This window comes from Amblyomma americanum, chromosome 4 (genome assembly GCF_052857255.1).
Source record: "Amblyomma americanum isolate KBUSLIRL-KWMA chromosome 4, ASM5285725v1, whole genome shotgun sequence".
NCBI classification, from domain to species: Eukaryota; Metazoa; Arthropoda; class Arachnida; order Ixodida; family Ixodidae; genus Amblyomma; species Amblyomma americanum.
Window position 1 is genome coordinate 186834133 of NC_135500.1, and position 19501 is coordinate 186853633.

At 42.8% G+C, this 19501-nt stretch overlaps 1 long non-coding RNA gene and 1 pseudogene across 1 annotated transcript; one reads left to right on the forward strand and one right to left on the reverse strand.

Moving 5' to 3' along the window:
• Positions 1-3314: 3314 nt before the first annotated feature.
• Positions 3315-3484, forward strand: LOC144130692 (U2 spliceosomal RNA; annotated as a pseudogene).
• Positions 3485-6077: 2593 nt separating this feature from the next.
• On the reverse strand, positions 6078-17529 carry LOC144128832 (uncharacterized). The gene is made up of 7 exons (XR_013313834.1): positions 17186-17529; positions 16710-16780; positions 13051-13156; positions 12741-12921; positions 10306-10420; positions 9908-10063; positions 6078-6185 (listed from the first exon to the last, which is right to left on the reverse strand). It is a non-coding gene; the product is annotated as an uncharacterized LOC144128832 (long non-coding RNA).
• Positions 17530-19501: the final 1972 nt, after the last annotated feature.

Below are 19501 nucleotides of genomic sequence, written 5' to 3' on the forward strand. Positions count from 1 at the left end.
GTCTGGCTTCCCTGGCGGGCTCGCCTTTTCCTTCGATTACGCTCGACGGCATCAGAGAACAAAGGAAACTGCACGCGCGGCGAAAGAGGGCTTCCTTTCTTCTTCTTGTATTCGCTTATTTTTCTCGGCCTTTTCCTCCTGGCTTCGTTGCACTATAGCTTGGCTTCTTCTATATCAGCTGCTTTATTCGTTTCCCTATCGAATGGCGATCGCGAGACACTTGCCTCCTTATCTTCCTCCGCCCGGTTTGTACTCTTCTTTTTAGCTAGGTACCGCCCCCTCTTCACAGCCAATAAACAGCGAACTCCGAGTGGGAGCCAAGGTTCACCCGGGAGATCCCATATTTCGCGAATCAGCGAATTTTCATTCGCTTGAACGGAGCCGTTGTGCATTGATGATTCACTGCTTCCCCAGCGACGCCTGTGTCGTTTGACGGGGACTCCTCGCATGTTCTTCCTTTTCTTGATCCTTATTTCCTTTCTTTTTTTGCTTTTTTTTCTCCCTCTGTCACTTTCGCTTCTGTCGTTTTTCCTTACGTATGACTTACTCCAAGCGAAATTGCCTCTGCTTTGTCTTCTCGGGCGAAACTTCATATATGTGACCACTATTTGAGATTGCGCTTTTAGACGGAGTTATCTCTGCTCGCCCGATAGAGAAGGAGTTATATTAAAATTGTATTTTTATTTTTATTGCTTTTTGTACTATTTTTGCAGTAGAGCTCTTTAACGGTTTAATCTCCTCCTTTGCCACTAGCTCTCAGCACTGGTGTTCCCCGAAGAACTTCGAGCCTGAAGCTGAATGTATTTATTGTGTTGGCTCCCCAAGCCCTCGGCTGCATGCAGTAGACCTATGAAAGCTGTGCGCTATATTAAATATGGTTCATATTCTTGCTAATCCTTGACCGGCTCGCAGCGCCAGGTTTATTCATTCGTAAACATATATCGCTGAGTACGATACTCTGAAACACAATTCGCTCTTCACTACAGAAAATAGTAACAGGCGCACGTCACTTTAATCTCAAAATCTCACTGATACATCACAACCGCTCATGCAAGGTTTGAAAAAAAAAATGCTATAAATGCACTCCTGATGTATCGTTGCCGTTTTTAATTCGCGTTTCAAAATGCCAATTAAGCCGCTACATACCTTGTATAACAGCCTGTATCACTTCTTCCATTATTAAATTATCAGCACTGATGTATATAATAACCGGAAATGGACCCGGAGAGGGTTGTCGCGCCTGGATCAAGGTACGGCTAATTGCAGATCATTAGGAGACGCCTTGTTCCAGTAGCATGGGTAGCCTGGCTGGAAAAGATGATGTCACAATTTCCCTAATCTTGGCTATCGCATAACGACCCCTACAGCACGGACCGAACTATTTACTGATGATGCCACCGTTTGCATCTTCTGTGCTACGGGATTGACTCTGGTGTTCTTGAGCAGCATGGAAACGTCCTAGCGTTATCAGTTAAGTGGCATAAATAACAAGGCCGAAATATTTAATTGGTTTCAACCCCCCCCCCCCCTCCCCCCGCCCCTTCTTACTTTCACAATGTGCAAGCCGTTTCTGAGAAAACACTGCTAATGCAACCGTCAGGTCATTCCGGGCAACGTGAGAGGATTAAAAAATCCGCTGCTTGTCGAAAGGAAGAATATAAAACCAGGGACTGTAGTTTGTACGATTGATTCCTCAATTCATTCTTTTTGCTCTTTTATAACTGGCAGTTGCCTCATGTAACGTCACTATTGATAGCTAGCCACCAATGTCCAGTTATGTTATCAAAGGCGGGGAGAACGAAAGGTAATGAGCCAGAAAATAATGGAATGGGAAAAGAATCCTTATCAAATACAACCTCAGGGCACGCTTGGGGGCAACTCTTGGAGGGAGCAATTAATAGTAAGGGCTCTCATTGCACATGCATTTTATGAACTTCATTCGCGGAAATTAAGGGGGTCAGTGCGCTTTCTCAGTAGCAAATATATTTTATTAAGGGGTAAAAAGGGTCGGTGTTGAAGTCTGCACCTTAAACCCGGCCCTGATTGAAATCCTCAGGTAGGACTCGCCCAGCGCGAACAGCAGTGTTATAATTTGACAAGTGTGTGCCGAGGTTAGTTGACATGAACTATTTGGTGCTTTAATGGGCTGAGATTTATAAAAGTATCAAGTTCAGAAATTTGTAGCGCGCTAAAAATAAATGCAAATGACGTCATTACACTTGCATACATTTTACTGCGACAGCAGCGTTCAGTAGTGCCCTCTGCATGCAAAATCCCGGCTTCGGCGTGTGACAGCAATGGAGTGAAGCCTCCACCCTCAAGACGTGGCTGCCACCACCCTGGAGCCCACCACCCACCCAGCTCCACTCTTTGTCCATGTTCACCCTCCAGAAGGCCTTCACCCCCCCCCCCCCCCACCCCCTTAAGTGGCAAGAGGGAAAATCGTCTGAGGCCAATAAGCAAGAGCAGCGATGCGCGAGCGGCGAGCATGCAGAGGGGGAAAGCAGCGTGGAAAGCGAGCACGCGTCGTCGGCTGATCCAACGTGGCGCCCCAAGGCAAAATGTGTATGATAATGCAACAAATGTAAATTCATTACAAAAATCCTTAGGAAGCCAGGAAGCCAGCCAAAGCAAGCCGGAGTGTAAATGCAGCAAATGTAAGGCACAAAATCATTAACAAACCATAAAAGCAAAATTAATTGCAGCATCCTAAAGAAAATTGAATGCGGAAAAAGTAGGGGTATGCGAATGTTCGGAAATTTCGAATACCGTATTGAATATCCACGTATTGGATTATTCGAACGAATCAAATGGTTTGCGTTCAAAATTATTGGAAACGAATCGAATATAACCCCCTAGTGTTCGAATATTTTTCGAACATTTGGAGCAAAGTTCGAATAAAACCTGCCGTGTTTTTCTTCCACGACTATTCCAAAAACAGGGACCATACGCGTCGGGTACCACGCTGCCGCGATCGGTATGCTGGGGATGGAGGTTTCAACGCCGCGGTGCGGTCCATTCGCGTGACGGTGTTCATCATACTCATACATGGCCTCAGAGATTTGACGACGCGGCAGGTCCGAGGAAGGTTCAGCAACCCGGCCTTCATGCCTGACCTCGGAGGCCATGCCTCTTTCGAAGCTCTCTCCCGACTCATGCACTGACATAGGGCACTAGTTTATTAATAACCTTCCATAATCAACAGCAAAAGGCATTTTTCGTCTGCGCATATAACATGCAAATTATAAAGTTAATGCACTGAATTCGTTTTGCGACGTCCCAAATGGAGATCAGTGCTGCGCCTCTTAACAGATACAGCTATAACTGCGAAATCAGGTATCTTATTATCTGATTTAATATCTGATACAGGTTCCATTTGGACCCAAGATATTAAACTTATTTTTGGAAATATGTCGGAGTGGTTGAAGCACTCCGGCACGGGTTGGCCCTGTGTTGCACTGCCTCCGGGATCGGCCCGGGACATATAGCGCGCGTCTTTTCGTACAATCTTTGCCCTCCTATCTTTCAGCTCTCCTACTTTCAGCACGTGGCAGCGATTGTGGCTCAGCTTGAGCCAGTGGGCAGGCCCGTGCACTTTCCTTGTCATTCTTCCTGACAACCACTGCAGCACAGCAGCAGCACTTCGCTGTTTCTCACGATTGCTCACTGAACATTCGCACAAGTAGCGAATAATCCTCAAAATATTCCGATTCGTATTCGATTCGGTTTTTAGCTACACTATTCGTATTTGATTCGGTTTGGGAAAAGGGCTATTCGTAAGCCAAAAAGGGAAAGGGAAGAACATCAAAATAGAAGAGCAGCACCCTAAACACGCATCTGCTTACACTGTAAAAAAAAATGCTCCGCAGTACAGAGAAACCCGCTGGTAATGCGTTGCCGGAGGGTTTTCCGCAACATGAGGTACGGACTAAATGTCAGAAACAGAGACTCCGTATGACGACTGTCACATTCTTGGTAACGGAAAGTTACGGCATGCTATGCACGAGACCGAAATCGTTTTTTCACAACGAATGCTTATGTTTTGTTCTTATTGAAGTTTCCGCAATGTGTATGCATACGTCCTCCGTTTACTCGGAAGTCATTTCATTTAGAGCGGAAATTATCTGTATTGTAATTATGTACTTTCTGTAGTACATGAACATGCGTCTTCGTATAGCTTCTGCCCGCAATGTTCACTGCAGATATAGCCGTCCAGGTGCCGAAGAAATACGTATTATGTACAAGGCTTTCCTTTACGCATATTATGTAGTGCATACGTACAAAGAATGCAGCTTAGAATGAAAGAGTGGTAAGTGTTTGGGTGAGTACAAGTACATACGTTTTATTTTCATGGCAAACTACACACATTGTACATCTGCACATTGCTGTCGGATCCATCTGAAAAGCATAAAAAAAATCCTCATTTAGTGGTCACACAACACCAAATATAAATTTCACAAATACATTTCAACCATCCGCTATTGAACAATCGGCTTTCGTAGAAGCTTTCAAAAGCCATTCACCGAGAACCAACCCGTTATAATTTATTGCCCAAAATTCATTTCTCATAACAGTAAACAGTAAAAACCACAGGTCCAGAAAGAAGCAGACAAAATGCGCTTTCCCGGGCGGCACTGTGCGCATGAAAGTCTTTACAGTTGCTTATCATTTTGTGCAAATAGAAAGTAGCTCAGGATGGGGGCCAGATGCAATTCAATGCAGGTGCCTTTCTGTACATAGTACTAAATGCACAACTTAGCGAGCAAGGAACATTGGTAACATCTGAAAAAGGTGGGAGACGCTTGCCGAATTTATCGTCCATCCAATTTGTTATAGGCAAGACAAGACGAAGTGAAAGTCCCCGGGCATGCCCGTTGCGACAGATTATGACGCTTTTTATTATGGCATTCCAATATCTCTGCAGTGTTCCTCACAAGGAACGGATGCTCAAGTTTCAAAAAAGGGCTCTTGGCAGAAATTTAACCAAAGGCCGTTGCCATGTGAACCTTTTTAAAATGATGACCCAGAAAGACGAAGTGTCCTCATGTGTCTGATGCAAAATAAGGATGAAGGCATGAGTCTTTCTGCTTTTTGAACAGCTGTGATAAGTTTTTTACTGGTACTGCTTGGTGCAGCTTCAGTCTCCTTCTTGACATTTTGTGAAATAATTATATATCTGCGAAAGATCTCACTAGCAAACATTTTGGCACTAATGGAGAAGCAAAAAGACCCATGTCCTAGGCCTTTTTTTGTGACACTAAAGGAAGGCTTGCCTTTTAGAGTCATTGATTACGAAGAGGTCCATGTGGCAACAAACTGAGAGAATTCCTTCAAGGGCTCTTTGTTCTCATGAGGTGCCCTGTAGATATACCACAACACCTCAGTGAGCTGTTACCAGCCCTGTGAGTTCACTGTCACTTGACATCAAGGGTATGTACTTTTCCTCGCCACATGCAGCAATGATGTATATGTCAAGAGAAAGCATAAAAGATTTCTAAGTGCAATTCTAGATTGCTTGCGGAGGAAAGCACAAGAGTGGCCATGCTCAGCTGTTACCTTTGCTTCTTGCTCGAGTTCTACAGTGAGTACTACGTAATGACAGGTGTCTGCATCAACTCATATTTAACACCCGCCCTGTGCGACCTCCATCTTGCTCTACATGACAGGCAACTTTATAACACCCTTCATGCAAAGAGTGTCATCAGGGTCGGTGTGTCCTGTCAGTTTCCTGGTCCTGTGGTTTGTGCTGTGTTTTCTACTCTTAAATTATTTACTGCCTTCATTCTCCACTCCATGAAGCCTGAATGTGCTACACTGGGCTGCTCCACGCGTTGTGGAGCGGCCCAGTGGCCATTTTTTTTTCATACGTTGGAGGCACTCAGCTCGAAAGCCATGCCTACTATATTCAGCAGACAAGGGTACATGTGAGACACATCATTAATAACTAATTCTCACAGTGGTATCTGGTGCAAGAATATCTAAATACTACTCAATTTTTGCTTAAGTTTTCAGATACACTCTTAGATTAAAAACATAATTTGGCTACATTAGCAGAAGCACAGCACCAAGGTACTCACCAGTTACCTGAAGCACTGTACGCCAGTTCTCGTGCCATCATGAATACAGCACACTGTCCACGTCTTCATAATGCCATGTCACTCCAGCACTTCGGTAGCAAAATTTTCCTTTAAAAAAAAGTAGTTTTGTTTATGTTAGACTGGTCATATTTAATTTTACTATATACTATGTACTTCTCATTGTACTGCCCCAGACTAAAAAATACCAATGATCACGCTTTGAATTATGTCATATGTGATCACCAAATTATGTGATCACCAATATGTTCTTAGAAATTCTGATTGAAATAAATCTGACAAAATATTATTTCAGAAAATGTGGCACAAGGAAGAAGGACGCTAGCTAGATAACCTGGACGAATGTTTTCAGTTGCATGCAGCCACCGGCAGCATTGCACACAAAATGTACAATAATGTGGGTTTTACCTTTCCGAATAGAATTTAATGCTGCAAAAATTTAAGTAAAAAAATTTCAACCTTCCATTCCGCATAAAGGAAAGAAAATTCCTCTCGTTTTTTCACAAGCCTCTGCAAGTACACAATTCAGTGAATCTACTCTACAAGTACTTGAATCTATCAGCACGAGACAGGGACGAGAAAAGAAACAAAACAGGCACTGACTCGCAATTGAAGTTTATTGAAGTGAACAGAGAGTATACAGAAAAGCCACACGCCACAAACTACACAATTACACATAAGCTACATCACAACATAAGTAAAAGATTGCCCTTAACATTCCTCTCATCTAGACAGTCCAACCCGCTGCATGTTAACGCTATGGGCAGCACACTCACACATTCGTCACCGAGTCATAAGATGTGTCTAGCCTCGATAATTTTCTGGTTAATCTGCTGTGAACGTAGTGCCAAAATGCGTGTTGCCGAAAGGAATGGCTAGCAGCGTTCACATCCCTTGTAATATGCAGATAAGTTACAACCCCTACCAATATCCAAATACCTCTCATGCTCCTGTAGTCTTACATTGATACACATTCCAGTTTCACCAACATAAACCCAACCACATGATAATGGTATGCAATGCATGCAATGGTTGCAAGGCACATATATGTTGCCACGTTTCACTCGACACATGTGCTTTTCCCTAACGAAATTCACAAAATTATTAACAATTTTACAGATTGTAGACAACTTATTAGGGGCCGAACACACCATTTTTACGTCATACCTTCTGGCCACAGTTTTCAAATTTTGCAACAATCTGCAACAACACAGTCAGTCTTTTGGCATCTCACTGGCTGGCCCCAGCCTGATCATGCCAGTCCCTGCGAAGGGGTTTCAGCTTTTAACATGCTAAAGGGAAGAATGGCACAGCATCAAGTAACGAGGAAAGCAGGACAGCACACCCACACACAAGTGCCAACCCTGGAGCAGATACAAAATCCAAGAGCGCGTGCTTGACATTCAGCGTTTACAGTCAAGGAAACACGGATTTGAACGCTAAAGATTGAACGAGCCCGATCCTTGGCTGCCAACGCTGAATGTCAAGTACACGCTCTTAGATTCTGCATCCGCTCCAAGGATGGCACTTGTGCGTGGGTGTGCTCTCCTGTTGTCCTCGTTACTTGATGCTGAGCCATTCTTATCTTTAGCATGTCAGACCAACTTGCCCAATCTTATATGCTCAGCTTTAACAATTTATCGCACGCTTCTGCAATAGCATGGTTGGGAAATCATGCTTTCATTAGCCTTAAAATCTTCTCTTGGAAACCAGTTGTCACGCTGTAAAAGCATGGCTTCACCAATACCGAGCCTAGACTTGACGACGCAATGCTATCTTTCACTAGCTTAGAATCGTTCGACCAACAGTCAAGTAGCTGCTTAACACTCCTGGGTGAATATCGCTAGCACACATGGCGTGTGCAGAACATCAAGGTAAGGTTCAGAAACCGCAGCTCTTTTTGTTGGGACATTTTCTCCAAGGTAAACTTAAGACAAAGGCCTTGCTCCTTAAACAAGTTCACAATATGTACAGGTCCCACACTATCACAACCTTTGTAAAAGACCAGAAAATCATAGACGTAGCGAAAGATTTCCCCCAGCCCATGCAATTTCTTGGCAATCATTCCTTCCACCCTGCTTAAGAGAATATTGCTTAGCACAGGGGCAACCTTCGAATCGATACATTTAGCAGACTTTTGAACATATGCCGCACTGCCATACTCCACAAACATGCTCCTCACTTCAAATAAAAGGAGGCAAGTGCCAAAAAAGACTTATGTTACACACCCATTCCTAAACACGAGCTCATCGTTGTGCTCCGATATACACATTCATAAGCTTTTCACAAGATCTTCATATGGGATAGAATAAAATAGTTCTACATCGACACTAATCACAAGACAATCCGCTGGATTGTCATTCTTAAGATACTCAACCACACTGCGAATTGAGTACAAGAAATGGATCAAGATGCGAAGTAGACAGATGCTTTTGCAAATAACCAGAGATAATTTTGCATGAATCCTTTTCTGAAATTTATCTGAAGAGCATGTTATTGAATAGCATTTATTTGAAGAGCATGTTTGTAGAGTAGTGCAGTGCGGTATGTGTTCTAAAGTCTCGAATATGTAGTGGTTCAAAGGTTGACCTTGTGCTAAGCAATATTTTCTTGAGTAGGGTGGATATAATAATTGTCTAGAATGTGCATGGGCTGGGGGAGAAATCTTTTGCTATGTCGATGATTTTCTGGTCTTTTATAAAGGTTGTGATAGTTCGGGACCTGTACATCTTCTCAAGTTGTTTAAGGAGCAAGGCCTTTATCTCAGGTTTACCTTGGAGCAAATGTCCCAAGAAAAAGAGCTGTGGTTTCTGGACCTTACCTTGATGTTCAGCACACTTCATGTGTGCTGGCGAGTGTTAAGCTGCTACCTGGCTACATGTCGACCATTCCAAGCTAGTGAAAGATAGCATTGCACTTTCTAGCGCGGGCTCAGAATTGATGAAATTATGCTTTCACAGCATGACGACTAGTTTCCAAGAGCAGATTTTAAGGTTAACGAACGCAGGATTTCCAAACCTTGTTACTGCAAGAGCATATGATAAATTGTTAAAGAAGCTGAGACAGTTTTGCGGCGACCGGCACAATCTAGCTGGGGCCAGACAGACAGTGAGATGCCAAAAGACCAGTTGTGTTACCGTATGTACATAAATTGTCGCACAATTTGAAAAATGTGGCCAGAAGGTATGATGTAAAAGTGGCTTTCTCGGCCCCTAATACGTTGTCTAAAGCATGTAAAATTTTAAGAATAATTCTGTGAATGTGGCTCGAGAAAAGTACACGTGTAGAGTGAAATGTATATGTACCTTGTAAAATGAATGTGGTATCAAATATTATTATCTTGTAGTCTGGTTTACGTAGGTGCAACTGGAAGGTGTATGAATGTAAGACTACAGGAACACAAGAGGGTAGGGGCTTGGCTAGGTGGTTGGGGTAACTCTGCTGTACACTGCACGGGATGTGAAGTCTGCTACCCTTTCCTTTTGGCAACACGCATTTTGGCAGTAAATTCAGAGAGGTTAAATGGGAGATTATCAAGGCTAGACACATCTTATGACTCCGTGAAGAATGTGTGTTTTGTCTATCGTGTTAACACACAATGAGTTGGACTACCTCGATCAGGGAAATGTTGAGGGCGATTTTTGACTCATGTTGTCCTGTATGCTTATCTGTAACTACATGGTTTATGGTATTGCTTGGCTTTTTATATATTCCCTGTTCACGCCAATAAACTATAGTCGCGAGTCAGCACCTGTCTTGTCTCCTTTCTCATCCCTGTCTTTCGCGCTGGTGGATTCACCGCAATGGCTCACCTCTGCAGAAATCCAAGGCATGACATTTTCCTCTTCACACTCGTGGTTCAGCGCATAATACGGCAAAGGCTTTTCAATTCCAAGGAAAGTTCATGGCTCCATTGAACACTGCCTCCTGCTTACAAGACACAGAGCAGCAATCATTGTAGATTCTACCTGTGACACAAAGAGCAAAGTTTTAGTTTGAGTGGACTAAACTAGGAAAGCAGCACAATATATCTATAGCCAAATAACTGAACTGAAAGAAATAGAGGGTAGTGTAATAGTGAACACACTGATATATTGCAAGTGAGATATATGCTTAATATATTGCAATATCCAACACTGCTACCATTGCCTTAGCCAACTACTTCATAAATAACAATAAATGCAGTATCACAAAAATACTGATAACGTACTATGTGCTAATAGCAGCAGTGCAGGTTCCATGAACAAAAAAGGGCCCAGTGCTGACTGTCGTTCCCACAGCAGCCTTGTGACCAATGGCCGGTGTAAAGGAAAGAGGAGGAATGACTGAAAAGAAAAAGAGCCAGGGGGAAGGAAAATAGGTATAGAAGGGCTTAGGATATCATAGGCAAATAAGGTTGTTTAGACAGTGAGCACAAAATAAACATTACCACACAAGTAAAGACATACAAGACCAAACATATATATCATTATGCAGAGTGGCAAACTTGATGCCATTTAGCCCAAAATATGTTTTCAATAAAGTGATTATAATTATTATTAGAACAACTGACCGAGTGAAACCATAACAGGGATGAACAAGGAAGTTGTTAATATTCTGGCAGAAATTAAAAGAAGAAAATGGATTTGGCCAGGGCATACAATGCAGAGAATGAATCACCAATGGTATCTTAGGGCAACATAATGAATTTGATGGATTTTCATGACACAAGGGCATCTGTGGCAAAAGAGTGCCTTAGCACAAGTTAATTTCGTCTACTCAAGGTGAAATCAGAGACCCATTTCCCAAGCATTTCATTCCAGATAAGCTGAGCACCACGCCAGGAAACAGCTTGTGCATTGTATCGCAACAAAATGAATTTCACCCTAAGGAAAATATAGCAGGAGATAGCTGATTATAAGCTCACTAGATAAGATTAGGTGATTTCTGATAGTGTGGCATGTAGCTGGTGCAAGACACAGATAATTAAACTGGAAAAGGCCATTGTCCTGAGGTGAATGTAAACTAAGCAATGAGGATAATGAAATTCGCTACACTAGAGCTGTTAAGAATCAGCTCAAGTTCCATGCTTCAAGATGATGCAAGTTTGTTCAGTGAAAAAAAAATCATAAGTTCACCCAAGAATTGGTATCTTGGCGGTATCAGGCTGCAGGTGCAGATGAATTAATCCTGCCTCAGAGAAGAGCTACATAGAGCACAAAACATTTTAGGCCAGTCCTACACTGACAGCTGTTAATAACTATTTTAAAACTGTTTTTCATTGCACAAACGATAATACCAAGTTTGTGTTGGTCATGTGATTATGTTACCGAGGCTCTCCTAAAAATTCTAGCCAGAGCAAAAATACAAGCTGTCTCAACTAAGTTTTTATATCAACAATGAGAACATAAACACATGCAGATTATTCAAGTAGAAGTTTTATTCTTCATGACGTGCCCTACAAATTTTAAATTATACTGAGAAGTAATAGAGTGGAGTGCTTGTGCCAAAAATACTAAACCTCAACAACAAAGAGAACACAAGATAAAGGCAACAACATATTGCCCAAAATTTAAATGTTTGACAGAACAAATATGAAAAGAAAACCTCTCCACAACTGGAACAAAACAGCGTGATACCGAGCACACATTTGAAAATTGTTTCATCCAAATCCCCGGTCTGGTGCTCCAGCACTCTTCAGCCAGCATGTCATGAAATGTACCATAGTTCTGGTAGCTGTAAAGAGTATACAGCTGATCCGGCATTTTGATATGTGAACAGTAACCCTCAATGACCACCAGGCTGAATACTTTCAAGAGGCTGTTCTAGTAACAAGACTGCAGTGAAACACTTAGCAAGTTATGCGGGCGTAATAATGCAAACCGTTAATCTGAGAGTTCGCTACCACGCAACTCTGTAGTAACTCCTAAAGTGTTGCAATCGAATGAAAAAAAGGACTGCCTATTATATAAACAAAAGTCAAGAGGCTGCAATGCAAGGCCACGACAGAAGTGCTGCAATACAGCAATAGTGATACAATGTACACTTTAAGCAACACAATGAAACATGATCTTTTATCCTTAATTATCAGAATTTAAATATTTGTTTTCCGTGCTCTCTTGCAAAATTAAGTTTAGATCATGAAAGCGCTCGAAAAGACAAGGATACAGAAAGAGATTTCCACACAGTGCGCTTACTTCCAGTGTCTTTTTGAGCACATCCACTATCTAAACATGGTAACCCAACTAGTTTAAACGCTGTCGTTATTCCAAAATTAAGCCTTTCACAAAGTGGGAGCCCCTTTCCCCATACAAGGTGCACCATAACTAATCCAACACTTTTTTCATATGTTTTCTCTGAGAATAAACACTGTTTGAAGATTTTGCAATAGTACTTGTCTTTTCGATTCTACGAATGTATCATGCAAGTGTTCAATGAAATGACCATCTGCCTATCTTGATCATTGCTCAAAATCAGGGTATAATGCACCATGAAGGGCAGGCTCTGCTTGATTTTTATGTTTTCCTAACGAAGCATGTATGTGCAACCCTTCTGCTGGCTTGTATGCAGCAGGTTTGTCTAGCTAGGCAAACTGTGGTTTTGCTATAAAGATGAAATGGTACTTTGGAAGTGAATGGTTTTCTAAAATGCGTTTAACATACATACCGGGGCTTTAACAGCACCTGGTGTAAGCAACATCAGTGGGGGGACCGCAGGAGTGGCCTAGTGGTCCGAGCATCTGCCTCGCAAGCGGTAGGTGTGGAGTTCGATCCCCAGTGCCACCGGGTAACCAGCGGTGATACAATGGGTCGTTTCAATGGCCAGTTTAAAACTTGAAATAACCATGCTGCAATATATACAAAAAATGATTTGTGTGCTCTCTCTTACATGACATAGTTAATCATATCATAGTGTTGGTAGTACACAAAATGCATGTGTGGAACATATACATGCACTGTTTTTGTTCACATCTTACCTGCTATGTGCTGTTATGGCATGTTATGTGCTGGGAAAGCAACAGTAGTGAGCAATGTTGTGTTGCAGCCTTTCTTCTGATGGAATTTGAATCATGTGAGGTGCAGCTGAAAGAAATTGTTTCATACATAAGTATATTTCATGTAACACAACAAAAAGTGCACAGCCCCATCATGAGTTGTGGTTTAAACAGCGAGCTTTTTACTACTCTATTTAACATATGATGCAAGTCAGTGATGCTGGAGGCACAAAACTAAATACTGTGAGGTAACAAGAGCTAATATGTACAATCATGCCTTTAAGAGATATTGTCAATATATATTTTCCTGAATGAACTAAAGTTATCCTTAGAAGCATTCAGAGGAAGATAATTTTGCTAAATGCCTTTTGCCAGAATAGGCCTTTTATGAATTAGTTGCAAATGAAAAGAATAACTTTAAGACCATGCTATGCATGGTCTAACGCCAAAGTAGTTGCATACAAGCAGTATACTATGCCCCTAGTTTTATGGTGGGCCTGTACTGCACAATTTTCATGCAAGGTAGTGGAAAGTATGTGCCATGAAACAGACCTCTGCTTGCTGAAACTGGCAAATAAGTACTGGGTTTTTAAGGCAGGAAAAAAGTTACATAGTTCCTTCTGCAGGTTTTGAACTTCAGGTTAGTTATTTGAAAAATATCAATCCCTGAACTGCAATGATTGAAGTTTTTAGCAAATAACATTTCCATTGTAACAGTGGAAATGCTCTTTTATATGAGGAACGACTTTTCAAAAGCCTGCGTTTCATGGTGGCTGTCAAGTAGCCCTGATAAAGAGAAACCAGTCACGACACACAACCAAGCCCCCGTAGCACATTTTCAACTATACCCTCATGATATAGCTTTAAAGTAAGTGTTAAGCAATACAAATACAAATCCCTTGATTTCCTTCATGATTTATCACTGGTGTATACATACAAAGATAACCGTACAAGATGTGGAGTGCATGGTACAGAGAGAGTAGGCAGATGGTTTCTTGACACTCAAAAAGTGAACAAGGGAAGGAAAAATCTCAGGGTGCTTGCCGTTTCAACAAGACAACTTGTTTTCGTCTGGGGTCAACATATACAGAGGAAACTTAGAATCAATTACAGGGTTGTCCACTCTTAGTGCGAACACGCGAGCACATGGCTGTGCTCTTTGGGCCACTGTGTCTGACATTGCCACACATCGAAGTGTAACATGACACGAAGCACCACATCCAGGTGCATCTCCTCTTGTGCCATTTTGCAGCGATGAGTGGCTGCGCCGCACACAGTGGACCTCTAAAGAGTGCGGCCATGCGCTCACATGTTTGCACTAAATGTGGCCAGCTCTGTACATTCCGGAATTGGCATAATTATTTGAAAAGGCCTTGCACATGGTCAGAGGTTTCCCAACCCATAATTTCCCCCTCCTTTCCTGCTTTCTTTAAATTATCGTTATACTTTAACCTTACGCCCTGCACCTCCTGACATCACTTCTCGGAACCTTGGCTGCCATACTCCTCCCCCTCCCCCTTCTTTTTGCCTTTTCTCCGAACCTGCCTTCATTTTCTCTTTTTACTTCAAATTATTTTGCCCCCCCACCCCCCCTGGTATTTTATTCTGCCATGCTCCTTAAATCCTTTATCCTAGTTTTTCAGGAAAAGGCAGCCAGCCATACCAAGCCACCTGTTGTGGCTGGACATAAAGCCATTCAAGCCCACTATCCACACTCCATACCCCGAGATTCGTTTCTACTGAATTGGGCTTTTTTGTTTTCACAGTTTTGCAGGTCAACCGGTTAATCTTCTTTAGCAGCTATCATGCCTGGTCAAGGTTCATGCTCCCCATCGTAACGCCCTTCCCATATCGCACCCTCGTCCCACACAACAGGCCTTTCGCCTCGAAGTGAAAACCTTATTTAAACTCCACCAATGATGAACACTTTGCCAGACAAAGACAAGTCCTCTTGTCGAAACGTCGGCAAGCACCCTGAGGCTTTTCCCTTCCTTATTCAGTTTGTGAGATACCAGGGACAGGTGTTCAAGCAGCCATACCACACTAATACCCCTGTCACACGGGCACCGCAAAGGTCTTTAAGAATCATATCCAAAGGCGTAAGGAGTGCAGCTACCCGGTACAAATGTTGCGCCTTTGTCGCTAAGGGCCTTGGAGGCGAAGGCGCTCAACCGAGACCTTCGGAGCCCGAAGACGCGGCATTCGAGAAGCTGTGATCGCAGTACCATCCAAAGTCAAAAAGTAAAAGCAATAAAAATATAGATAAGCTAATAATGTTTGAAAACATTTTTTTCAAATACGAAAGGTGTGTCTGGCTTTGGTTTTTGTATGGGTGTTTATGTTTTATGTTCAAATTTCAAGACAGTGAAAGTGTTGCGGCAACACCGAGCGCCCATGGAGGCCAAGGCAATACACGTACAAAACCTGCTCCTGCTGATGAGAGTAGCTGTTGCAGTACTTTTAAGGAAGCAATCAGAATAAAAAATTGTCAAAGCTCAACGAATGAACAGAATACACCACTTTAATTTTAGAACACTCACTTCAGCCACCTCGAGTATAGCAGCGGGTGCTAAGCCTGAACGACTTTCACCTTTGGGCTGCACCGTGTAGCTGCATCGCTGCTCCTTTAAGCTTTCGCTCCTTTGGTGAAAAATGGTGCCTTTGCTGGAAAGGCCTTCGAGGAATGCCATGTGACAGGGGTATAAAGCACATTTTTTACTGACACGAAAGACTCAGTGCCTTTAGTTCTGACAACATTCTGAATCATGCTTTGGTGGCTTAGCATATCAGAATACTGGACATGACAAAATCAGCTAATTAGTGAGGGCTATTATTTGCTATAGGTAAAATTATAACATTATCCTAAAATAATGAAAAGAAACCACCAGCACTGACATCAATGTACAATTTGGCTGTAACATACTGACATGACAATCTAGTTAAATGTAAATTCTCTTTTCGCAGTTCAAAACTGCATGCATTATTTCTAGAAAGCGCGAAAACAGAAGCTCATACATAGTGCCAAAGAAAAGAGTGCATAACAGTACCACTTATGAGGTGTTTATCGGCAACTGCAATGAGCAAGGCTATGTTAATGGCAATCCAGAGTTAATATGTGTCTTACGAGCGCATGCACTTGGGAGGTGATAGCAGCTGTGGACGCAGCTGTCCATCGCAGTTTTGAGTCTCTTGAGATAACACATGGGGTAAGGTATTCCCTGTTTTGCTGCCGAAGGCAAAACCGTCTGCGAGTGGAGTTGCCTTGCTATTCACTGTCAATATCTACTGCTCAAAGTAAAGGAAACTAGGGCATAAAACGTACAGCATTTCATATATGCTTTGGCCAAATGCAGTGAGAATGAAACAGACTAGAGACTTGTCTTATGACGTTTGCACTCTTTACTTTGCACCAGAGGAAAATAAATTTATGTACAGTTGACCTACTGCTTGCCACAGTCCTAGAAGAAATGAATCCAGGTCTCAGAAATTCTACCGAGAGAATACTGATGCTGCATGTGCATTTCTCTGAACTGTTCTGAAATATGCAGAAGTTACCAATTTTTTTACTACCTGATTACATACTGTAATCTTTGCAAGGAATATGAGGTTAACGGACTGGGAAAAAATGTCAGGAATGGTACCTTTGGTACTGGGCACTTGGACAAACAAATGACCCACTGGGCGTCCCCAGGAGCTCTGCTATCAGGCACCCCTGGCAACAGTAGTCAATTTTCCAGATCCAAAGGAGCCATGCGAATGATTGCCGAAAAGTCGTTTAAGGACAGCAGATGCATGAACACAAAACAGTTTTCCAACTTTGTTTCAGTGTGATAAATGGTTTCAAATGTCTAGACTATATCTGGTAGTACACAAATTATCAGAACACCATCTCCCGCTCAGAATCATCTCCAAACACATTCGACACGCAGTACCAACATGGACAGTTCGTGCTTAATTGAATCCAAAAGTTTACGCTGATCGACCAATATTACTCTAAATAGAGACAGAAAGCGCATGCACGTTGTACTGATGTTATCGTGAACATAACATGCGACGAGACGCAGGGTTACAATACAAGCAAAAAACCGCTTTCAAAATTTGAGAACAAAAGGCTCACCTTCTCACAAGTTCGCCAAACCGGAGACGTTGCCGAGTGGCTGCCGCCAAAGTGACTCGCAATGCACAGAAACAATAAAAATGCAGTGCCGCTGACTTTCCTTGAGCAATTCCAGTCGACTGAACTTCCAACTGTTCGCACCGACTACCTCTGCAAGCATGTCTAAAAGTTAGCGGCGCAGCCGCGCCATTTGCAATTTACGGAGAAACACGGGAAATTCATAGCGCCATTCGCGTATTCGCGCTCAAGCTCACGTCGCTGATGTCGCAAAGGCGCACAACGGCAAAAACATATAAGATGTATTTAATTTTACGGTAGCTTTTTTAGCTGACAACCTGAATCGTTTGATATATTGTTTTTTCTTTTCGTTGCATAAACGTTATTACCACCAGCGGCAGCGCAGCTTGGCCATGGCTAGCCATGGCGAAGTCGAAGCGCTAGCCGAGCCCGCAGTCGGAAACATGTGCGCAGTTAGCGCAGTGTGGAGTTGAATGAACAGGCGCTATGGAATGGGTTTTTGTTCTTCCGTGTTCGCTGCGTGCGTCCTGCGCGTTGCGTGTCTTTAGTATGTGTGTGTGTGTGTATGTGTGTGGCCGGAACGCTGCATTGGAGTGTACATACAACAGCTCGCTGTCCCGTGCGGCATCGGTGCGTAGTGAAACGATCATGCAGAATGTGCGTTACAATGCCAGTGGCCCTGCACGAAAGAGGAGACTTGAAGCCGACGGAAAAGCTGCTCTCCCTCGTGGGACTGCAAGAATCTGGCGAGTAACAGTCGATGCGCGTTTCGGTGGATGATTCCGTTTACCACGCCAAAAAATTCAGCACTGGCCAACAGCAATGATGAACTGCTGCTGCATCATCACCTGTGTGATGTTTGTGACAAGCTTGTTGGATGTGAACGTGGCCATGAATGGTATTCGCCGAGCAGTGGCCCTCAGGGCGTGGCACCAGCGGATACCTGAAGACGATTACTGTTTGCCCGCGCCCTGGCGCCTCGCATTCAACCGAATGCTTTGGCGTTAATTATCTATATCTGAATTTCACACGTAGTTGGACTCGCAAATATTACAGCGTACAAACGTACCGTCGGAAGAGCACCCTTTTTCATTTTTTTTTAGGGAGGGGGTAGGGGAATTACCGTCTGCTCAAATTTAATGTCACTAATATTTTGAGCTTATTTTCTAAACAGGTGCCGTGGTGGCACTGTAAGCAATGCATTTACTGGGCAGAAGTTTATTTTATGTTGTGTTGGCACAAGGTTAATGATTGTCATTGTACTGTGGTGCCATGTTCAAACAAAACACATAATTGTACACTCTCTTTGAAGAATGTCTAATGAGGTAATAAATTACTGAGCAGCGAGTATGCACTGTGGTAAATGCGATGAACGTTACTGAATTACTTCACACTTGTCATGTTCTGTTGTCGTTAGTGATTACGTATGCCTTGGTGTCTGCTGCTTTCCAGTGTAGGGGTCGAGAGGCATGTCGAGCTCCACTTAGCAGCTTTTTTTCCTTCCACTCTCTACTGGCCAACGTGGTAAAATAAACTCAACATAATGCGTGATTGCTCAGACCTAGATTAGACTACCATTTCACTTATTTACTCTCAGGGCCGATTGGCATCGAAGAGAGGAGAGCGACTAACATAAATACATGTGTAGGCAGATTAATTAAAATGATTATACACAGCAGACTTGAAGGCATTGAATGCAGTGGTGGACATGACGAAGGCAGAGAAGATGTGACAGCTGGAAACGTAGAAAAGTGGAGATCTGCGTGAGTTTGTACGCGACTTAAGGTGAACGCTAGCAAAAAATTAAGAAGGCGCAGAAGACTGAGGCCAGAGTTAAAACTGTAGTTTAACAGAGGAAAGCACCTCCCAGCAAGCCAAAATGTGCACATGCAAGCAGTTGTGTGTACACAGAACATAGAAAATGAAACTCCTTTTTGGACAGAAGGAAAGCTAAGGCACATTGCTTATTGTGATGTTGCTTAAAAAGTTGGTGTCTAGTTGTTGCCCTTCATATCTGGTCCTTCCACACCCAGCAACTGAAATGCCATCAAAAAGGAGCATCTCCAATCACTCTAATTACATGGGAGGTACACATCGCCAGATGTCAGAGGCTTGGCGTCTCATCTTGCAGACTAGCTAGTTTGGCAGATTTAAACTTTACCGCATGTAAGAGGCATGCGGTAGCCTTGAAGGGGAGTATTTCATAAGTGTTACAGCATATTGTACAGTGCTGGCATGCTTCATTATTTACATCACAGTAATATGCTAGCACAGGCTGGAAAGTTTCTAAGTGAACAG